Source organism: Schistocerca piceifrons, chromosome 3 (genome assembly GCF_021461385.2).
Source record: "Schistocerca piceifrons isolate TAMUIC-IGC-003096 chromosome 3, iqSchPice1.1, whole genome shotgun sequence".
Taxonomy (NCBI): domain Eukaryota; kingdom Metazoa; phylum Arthropoda; class Insecta; order Orthoptera; family Acrididae; genus Schistocerca; species Schistocerca piceifrons.
In genome coordinates, this window is record NC_060140.1 from 110,716,727 (window position 1) to 110,726,690 (window position 9,964).

General features: G+C 42.0%; 1 non-coding gene across 1 annotated transcript; it reads left to right on the forward strand.

Moving 5' to 3' along the window:
- Window positions 1–7,459: 7,459 nt before the first annotated feature.
- Trnas-aga lies at window positions 7,460–7,541 on the forward strand. Its single transcript has one exon. It is a non-coding gene; the product is annotated as a tRNA-Ser (tRNA).
- The last annotated feature ends 2,423 nt before the right edge of the window (window positions 7,542–9,964 follow it).

The window sequence follows — 9,964 nt, forward strand, 5'->3', positions numbered from 1 at the left end:
AGGTGAGCGCCACAATCAGGACTGCATACGACCGAGGCACACAGGGCCAACACCCGGCATCATGGTGTGGGGAGCGATCTCCTACACTGGCCGTACACCACTGGTGATCGTCGAGGGGACACTGAATAGTGCACGGTACATCCAAACCGTCATCGAACCCATCGTTCTACCATTCCTAGACCGGCAAGGGAACTTGCTGTTCCAACAGGACAATGCACGTCCGCATGTATCCCGTGCCACCCAACGTGCTCTAGAAGGTGTAAGTCAACTACCCTGGCCAGCAAGATCTCCGGATCTGTCCCCCATTGAGCATGTTTGGGACTGGATGAAGCGTCGTCTCACGCGGTCTGCACGTCCAGCACGAACGCTGGTCCAACTGAGGCGCCAGGTGGAAATGGCATGGCAAGCCGTTCCACAGGACTACATCCAGCATCTCTACGATCGTTTCCATGGGAGAATAGCAGCCTGCATTGCTGCGAAAGGTGGATATACACTGTACTAGTGCCGACATTGTGCATGCTCTGTTGCCTGTGTCTATGTGCCTGTGGTTCTGTCAGTGTGATCATGTGATGTATCTGACCCCAGGAATGTGTCAATAAAGTTTCCCCTTCCTGGGACAATGAATTCACGGTGTTCTTATTTCAATTTCCAGGAGTGTATTACTGCAAAGTAGGTTGGTTAAGTCAAGGCGCATGACCAGAAAATTTTGTCGATTTAGAGCTCGCTATTGTTGAATTTGTGAAGGAATAAGAAGTGCAGGAATGAAAATTAGGACATCTGGAATGGATTTCGGAACGCATTTTAAGTGGACTTGACTGCACATTGCCCACGGTAAGACACCGCAAGGTAAAATTATTTCTGATTTGGTGGGGATGCTTTTAAAAAGAAAATCACGTTGTACAATGGACATGTTTTCACAAAGACAGTCCAGTTCGCTAAGCGCACTTGTGTTAAGGAAAACGAAAGGTTTACAGGATTCATTGTGGTCTTGAAAGAATTACAAGGATAATTTCATAAAGGTTATGAGGAAACTGTCACTCTTGCATCTGTTGTCGAGACTGTTTGTCGTTTCAGTTGAAAGTGCTCCTGTGCATGTGCGGATGTATTTGATTGACTTGCAAGGTAATGTCAGTTTTAAAGACAAATCTTTTTACGTTTAAACTGTCGAGGACATCTTTGTTGGTTTCCTCAGGTAGAGTTTTCAAGTCTCCATTATGAAGTTGCAAAGGTGCCGCAATACAGCGATCGAGACTTTTGTGTGAAACATCTTATTTCGGTTATGAAACAAGATAAGTCACAGTTACATGGCAACTGGATTACAAAACTGTGAAATCGTCTGCATCTGTTTGTATGTTGACAGTCTGTACCAGACAAAAATTCTTCAGCACGCCAAAAATCATTAAATAACACTGATAATGTGTTTTGTTTGCATTGTATGACGTTGAGAAATATGAAATGGAAAACCAAGTCGTATGCCATTTAAATGCGCCGCGTTCACAGTTTTCCCCTTTTCTCCTCTTTGCACTCACAAGGAGACGGCACGACCATGGGGTCGGGGATTTTTCCACAATTTTGTGTGGTGAAAGAGGACCCCTAACAACCCACGTGGTTAAAATATTAGGACGCACTACCCGGAAAGTCCCGGGAAAAATCGATCCAAAGTTTCTTACGTGCCTTATGAGTGTAAAATGTTAGTACACTGCCAAGCCGCCGTCTGGCCTCGGTGTTTAGGGCTCGGATTCTTACGGCACAGGTGTCGTGTTCGATTCCTCCTCTGACACTTTTTTTTCCTTCTGTTTCATTTTCTTTGGTTATTCCACCAATTATTCAGAAAGTTTCCCAAACATACATTATATTTAACAAATTAGTTACATTATTGAATAAAAATTATTTTCTTTTTGTCCAACAACACAGTTCGTGGCGGTGGGTTTTCCATTTTTCATTGTAAAGTATATGAGGAGAAACATTGCCTTTGTAATCGGAAGAACAAAGTCGATTGGGAAACATTCAATTTTTATACATATAATAATTATAAACAAGAACAGTAGTAGTAATTATCGTAAAAACAAACAAAGTAATAATTTTTGCGACATCTTGCGCAACATATAAAAGCTGATTTTTTACAATCACAGGGCGTTTGCAATAAATCTGTATAAAAACATGTCCCATTAACATTTACGAAAATGTTTCGAGTTTCTGACAATTTTGAGGCAAACCAGGCATATTAAATCATGTCTCGGAATATTGTTGACGATAATTAATGGTGAATTATAGAATGAATTTCTATACAATCTTCCCGGGAATTAATTTCACGATTCTCCTGTAACAATGCGCTGCAATTTTGCAAGCAACAGAAGAAAAAAAAAAAGTGCTGGAGGAGGAATCGAACCCGAGACCTCTGGCTTACGGGTCTCAGCGCTAACCACGTTTTTTCTTATCTTTTTTTTTCTTTTTAAATCTCATTTTTGTTCGTTTTCGTTCGTTGCATCTGCTCGGGGCGGACGTCGCAAGACACCCGTTTCAGTTCGTCGTTGCTCCATGAACTCAGTTTTTTTATTACATGTAAGACGTCCGAGCAGATGTAATTTCGATGTATTGCTCATGCGCTGCCTGCGATGTGCAAGGTCTCTGACCAGAGAGCAGTGTTGACTGCAGTAGGAACTGTGTAGCTGTAGCAGTTAAGTTGTTGCGAGTCTGGTGTCTGCTCTGGTCTGGTATGGTGTATCGTGTTGGCTGGCCCGGTCGCGGTGCAGCGATGCCGGAGCCTGAGTATTATTGTATAAGGTAAAAAGCAGCCTCGCGCGTATGTAGTAATGTTATCTCAAGTCGCATGTAAATGTTTTAAAACTCTCGTAATAATAATCTTCCTCATAAAAAGTAACTTTTAACAACCATTCGTTTCAATTTAAAGAATTTACTAATTTCTCCCATCCATTATCATCCCGATTATTGCAATAGAAAAATCAGTTGCTTCCTTTCATAAATGACAGATAGGTCGGCCAGCATTGCACAGAGCTGTGCCGGAAAAATTTATTGTAAGAGCAGATATATCCGGCGACTTCATTGAGGTAAGAATTTTTCCTTTTTTATTCAAAATGATCTTTCAGGGCCATGACGCAGCACTGCTGTCGTCCAATATTTAGCAGGTTAAATTCACAGTGAATTATTGAAAAGTCATAAGTGAGCGACAATTTAATTGAGAGGTTAGTTACATTGTTTTATTACCAGGTTACTGAATTTATTTTTTTATTGGAACGTTACACTGAATGTGAACGACATAATTATAATTTTTACTGTTGAGAGGTTTAGGAATTTTTCTGTTTTGAGGTTACGTTAAATGTGAATGAATTTTGAGCTTAGATTAAATCAGAAAGAATTTTGTGGGTAGATTAAATGTAAACGAATTTTGTGTGGAGGTTACACTGTGAAGGAATTTTGTTTTGAGGTTACACTAAATCAGAATCATTATCGATAGTATTCATTTTATTTTGTGGGGAGGTTACTCTAAACCAGAATCATATTCATAATATTTATTTAAAAATTTTTCGGGGAGGTTACATACAGAAGGCAGCTAACCCTCTGACCGAACACGCTGAGCTACCGTACCGGCATCCATGTAGGCTAGACGGCGGCACGACAATGGATTAACATTTTATGCTCATAAGGAACATAAGAAACTTTGGATCGATTTTTCTCGGGATTTTCCGAGTAGTGCGTCCTAATATTTTAACCACGTGAGGTGTTAGGGGTCCTCTTTCACCACACAAAATTGCTGACAAATCCCCGACCCCACGGTCGTGCCGTCTCCTTGTCAGAAAGCGTGGCGTGTCGGTGGGGGAAATGTGCAGCGAGGCTGAGTGCTTTGGCACTCGGGCCTGGGTTAGACAATGCGGCTACATCTGCAGACGCTTGAGTCACTGCCGTAAGCACTGCCACGTGGACACGCCGGCACGCTAGCCTCCCAGCGCCCGCGGCAGTCCTTTAAAGCCAGCAGTGCGAAAGCTCTGCATATGTTACTTGTCTGATTCCTCTGTCTTTTATTAACATTGCCACCCCCTTTTGCTTTCTGTTTTAACTTTCCGCATTTTTCCGCCATTTTACACTTTACGTCACCGTTTTATCGCCTGTTTTTCTTGTTTCTTTTCTTCTTCCGTTTTTAAAATAAAAGTCTGCAGGCTGTAGAGCAGCGTACTAAGCTGCTGCCAGCCCGCCCCCTTCGGGGGGAATTGAAAATCAATAAAGGAAAAAAAAAGCAGCTCTGCAGTCAGTTGTGATTTCCCTGCGCTATGGTACTATTCTCGCTAGACATCGTTGAATTCGCTACGTGTCACGGTTTGATGTTGGTGAACTTGTTATTCTGCACTGCTGTCTCCGTTGTTTGTCATTCTCTAGTTGTTGTTGACCACGTGATTACTCTCAGGCAACTTGCTGGTTTTCGAATTATTCCTGGTCTAGTTTGATTTCTAGTCACGGTAGTCTTCACCCGCCAGAGGGCGTTTATAGGGTCTTCCTGAGACACTTTGTGTGGCCACGGGGAGAGAAGCACTGTGAGTGGTGGACTTCAGTCTTTGTCCCATCTGTCCCTCGCCAGGGGACGTGAAAATTTTTTCTGCAACCACACAAAGCACGGACTAATAAAGCATCCTAAATTCTGTATGTTGTTGTTGTGGTCTTCAGTCCAGAGACAGCTCTACATGCCACTCTATCTTGTGCAAGCTTCTTCATCTCCCAGTACCTACTGCAACCTACATCCTTCTGAATCTGTTTAGTGTATTCATCTCTTGGTCTCCCTCTACGATTTTTACCCACCGCGCTGCCCTCCAATACTAAATTGGTGATCCCTTGATGCCTCAGAACATGTCCTACCAACCGATCCCTTCTTCTAGTCAAGTTGTGCCTCAAATTTCTCTTCTCCCCAATTCTATTCAATATCTCCTCATTAGTTATGTGATCTACCCATCTAATCTTCAGCATTCTTCTGTAGCACCCATTTCGAAAGCTCCTATTCTCTTCTTGTCCAAACTATTTATCGTCCATGTTTCACTTCCATACATGGCTACACTCCATACAAATACATTCCTGACACTTAAATCTATACTCGATGTTAACAAATTTCTCTTCCTCAGAAACGCTTTCCTTGCCAATGGCAGTCTACATTTTATATATCCTCTACTCCGACCACCCTCAGTTATTTTGCTCCCCAAATAGCAAAACTCATTTACTACTTATAGTCTCATTTCCTAATCTAATACCCTCAGCATCACCTGATTTAATTCGACTACATTCCATTGTGCTGGTTTTGATTTTGTTAATGTTCCTTTCACGACACTGTCCATTCCGTTCAACTGCTCTTCCAGGTCCTTTTCTGTCTTTGACAGAATTACAATGCCATCGGCGAACCTTGAAACGTCCCCTTAGAAAAATTATAAATGACTGTGCTTAGACTGATACACAATATTTTTAGCGCAATGCAATCTGACTTTTAATAATCCCTACAAAAGAATGGCCCTGACTAACAATAACCTATACCTTTTATGAATCACTATCCTCACAAAAATCTTCGTTACTCAAACTACTGCAATACAGCGAGCGCCAATACTGCCAGCTAAATAAAAGATTCTAACTACTGAAGGCTCAAACTATTGATAGGCATAGTTAGCAAATGAAAGATTTTGATAAAGAACAAACAATGTATTTACCTTAACAGTGTTCAAAAGTCATATATATCAGTTCATGACATCCAGTCTTACAAATGGACACACGTCCAGAACATTCGCTCTCAAAACTCCGTCATCTCTCTCCCCACATCCACCACTGCTGGCGGCTCCCTCCAACTGCGCAACGCTACGCGCTGTTAACAGCCAACTGCCCAACACTACAACAGCCGACAATAATGCAAACCAGCCACAGACTGCACACAGCACAGCCAGTGATTTTCATACAGAGCGCTACGTGGCGTTACCAATAAAAAAAACCTATACAGCCTACTTACAACCTCAAAGTTTTAATTTCTTCTCCATGGATTTTAAATCCTACTCAGAATTTTTCTTTTGTTTCCTTTACTGCTTGCTCAACATACAGATTGAATGACATCGGGTATAGGCTACAACCCTGTCTCAATCCCTTCTCAACCACTGCTTCCCTTTCATGCCCCTCGACTCTTATAACTGCCATCTGGTTTCTGTACAAATTGTAAATAGCCTTTCGCTCCCTGTATTTTACCCCTGCCACCTTCAGAATACTATAAAAGATAATGCAGTGGATTCCCCATTCAGGTATCACATTTCAATGTTGTTTATTTGTGGTAAGCTAGCGTTATGTCTCACGTAAGACGAAGAAATGTGTACTAGCATGGGTCGGATTTCGACAGCAGTGGGATAGTGGCCTATCGAGTCTGAAGTTTATCAATTGGGATACCACGATTGATATGCAAATGCTGTATCGTTCTGTTCAGGAGGGCCATATTGAATGCATATAGAATCTTAGCAGTATCACGTGCGTGTAGTGCCTAAGAGGACAGACATATTGTTCTCTCGATTGTGAAGGATCATACAGCTACATCACTTACCCTGAGTCGTACCTTTGTTTGCAGAAAGACAGGTATCCACATTAAGATCAGATCCGCTTCACATAGATGGAAATTTGGACAGCAGGCGTGCTAAGGCTGATGGCTGTGCCCGGCCTTCGAGGCCTCCGTTTCCTTAAATTTCAATAAGATGACACAAAATTGCACACTGTCTGTGCTGTTCTGGCCTATGTGCCTACAGAGATTGAGTGTTGCCCAGGCCACCACGTTGTTGTCTCATCACATCGAAAAGGTATGGTTATGGGTTCCAGAGAGACCAGCATGCTATCACTAGCCACCGGCTATGATTGATGAACTCTGGCAAAGAAATGAAGCAGTATGGAATGACGTCTCTGTATCTGTCATCTAATTACTCCAAAATTCTATCACATATGCTTCGTGCTATACTAAATATACACAATACGTAAAATTTCGTTAGTTGCTATCCTTCCTGGTGCTGCACTGTTAACGTCCAGTAGCGTACTTGACGACTGGCTGATACAAAAGTATCTTAGCACTATCACCTCACAAATCACAAGTACTGGTAAATGTAACGGTCGTACAGCATTCTATGCTGGAATATGCCACAGGGTGGATTCAGCTGCCTGTCGGGAAGAGTGTTCTTCCTCCATGTATATAGGGCTCTTTGTTCGCGGATATGTGAGAGTTGTGTCGTGTGTATCTGTAGAGCGCAATCGAGTGTATTGGATGTGAGTATAGTGTACCGTTACATTTGTGTTGTAGAATGATGATCAGAGAAGGGAGAGGGTGAAACTCGGTCCCAGCACATAGCCTTCTCCTTTCGAATAGCACCAAGGAGAATGAAGAAGTTAACTCAAATAGGTATTGATTTGCAAAAGATGTGTCGTGCGGTATTGCACCAGCAGGCGGTCCGCAGCCGTGGCCGAGTGGTTAAGGCGTCTGACTAGAAATCAGATTCCCTCTGGGAGCGTAGGTTCGAGTCCTACCGGCTGCGAAAATTTTTAGAATTGCATACTTCAGGAAAATTGTTTCAAAACTTGTAATAGGTTGTTATTTCTGCCAATATGGCACTTTATGAAAATTATAATAAACATATGCCGGCACGGTAGCTCAACGTGTTCGGTCAGAGAGGCGGTTGGCCTCTGTAATAAAAAAACTGAGTGGAAGGATCAACAAACGAACTTTAACGGATGTCATGTGATGTCCGCAACGACCAAACACGATTACCGACGGAAAAAAAGGCCGTCTAAGGCGCTGCAGTCATGGACTGTGCGGCTGGTCCTGGCAGAGGTTCGAGTCCTTCCTCGGGCATGGATGTGTGTCTTTGTCCTTAGGGTAATTTAGGTTAAGTAGTGTGTAAGCTTAGGGACTGATGACCTTAGCAGTTAAGTCCCATAAGATTTCACACACATTTGAACATTTTTGTGAAAGGTTTATTAAAACCTACCTTGTTTGGGATTGTCATGTGAGAAGTTCATACTTGATGATGGGTTCTACAAATAAAACGGTATGCTTACCAAGAATAAATATTCAGCATGTCAAGGGGACGCCATTCAGTCAATAATTTAGGCAAAGGGTAATGCAATCTTATGAATGAGGAATTTAGATAAGTATCCGCCGAAGTAATAAACAAACTACCACACCGATACCAACTTTTTATTACCAACAACTTGTTCTTATCTACTCTGCAGTACATCTGCAGATCTGGCAGAGCCTGACGTGAAGATGATCTGCAGTGCCGACTCAAACCAGTGTTGGTAATAAGAAGTTCGTATCCGTACGGTGTTTGTTTATTTACTATAAGAGAAGAGATCATGGCCTCAATCATAACATCGTGAAGACTTCTAAGATAGAAGATCTGGATTTCTTAAATTTTCCGGCAAATAGTTTCGTTAACAGGAAAAAGCAGATCTTGGGAAACACAAAACACACTCAGACAAGAACCATGTTCCCCACTCGTGATAAAATAAGAAAATATTACATTAATTCAGAGAAACTATACCCTTCTTCGTATGTACGAATGTTCACAGTACCGTACTATATTAGCAAGGTTTGGAAAATGAACATTGTTTCGCAAGGAGTCGGTACATAAAAGGAAATAATCAGATGTTCGACTGTTCATGAAATAAGCATAGCAAATGATATTCTCCAGTGCAAACAGTATCTAAAAAGAGTACTGCGTACGCAGCAATCACAGATATGTTAAACAGAACAGAAGTACATTAAACTGAAAATTAAGAAAATTCGATGCAGAAAACTGAGTATTGTTCAATAATTAACGAGAATATGAACTCACGGACAACCTGAGAAGCATGTGGACATACACGGCAGTGAAGTGAACAAGAAGAACTTGTATATTCCACTACGAAGGTACACTTTAATTGGTAAATCCACACATGGGTTAAACTGGTACTGAAGGCTCAAACATTTGCCACAGATCCAAAAGCACAAGACTTAATCCCAACCACTCGTCCATGTGAGAAGATGGCTGAATAAAGGCGTTAACTCCCAAGTTCCCAAAAATCGGTAAAAATGAGAAAGTTAGTATCATGTTAAACAAAAAATTATCACTTGAATTCTCTTGAGTTTACTGGCTACATTGGCGATAAACTCATTAATCGTTCAAAAGAGACTTTATACGATCACTGCACGTGGTAGCAAAGTATTTCCTAAAGAAATCGCAGATATTCGTGCACACGTGATATGGCTCCCGAAATGAGCACCATAATTTCGCATTAACATCCAAGAACTCAAGCACAATCATAGTTCTCTTACAAAAGATGCCAGTATCTGTGGCCAAAACACGAAAAGTGTCTACCAAAACACATCTGTACTTACTTATTATCACCTGTAGAATGCTGGACAACAAACATTGAGCAGTGATCCTGCTTTGAAAACTGGTGGAGGAAAACTAGCGTGAGAACAAAGGACTCGTGGCCAATTTAACGGTAAATCGCTGACGAACAACCTGTCCATCGATACGGCTAAACCTCTCTGCTTTTCTGCCTACACCACGACAAGTTGTACAGCGGACTGCAGACTAAGAAACACACATACAGGTCAGTCACGACCATTGTTTCCAAGGTACTGGGGCTACGACTGGTGAGCAGGAACCTTATGCCACCAACTCCCCTCCCCTTGTCGGCCAAATGCTAGCAGTCACCTGAGCTATGGAGGCAGATAGAAGTAGTGTTGTTTACTCGCATACGTGAACAGAACCTAACATCGCAGGTGAAAGTGGAAGGCCGTATGACGTCAATAACCTTGACTACCCGATTTTTGGGATCAATCTAAGACTCGCAACTGATATGATATGAACACATCGGACATGTGCATCCGAGGATAGAATAATTGATAAACGTTCTCCGTGCGTTGCTCCACATTCGCATGGAGTGCACATACCGGAAAAACTCTCAC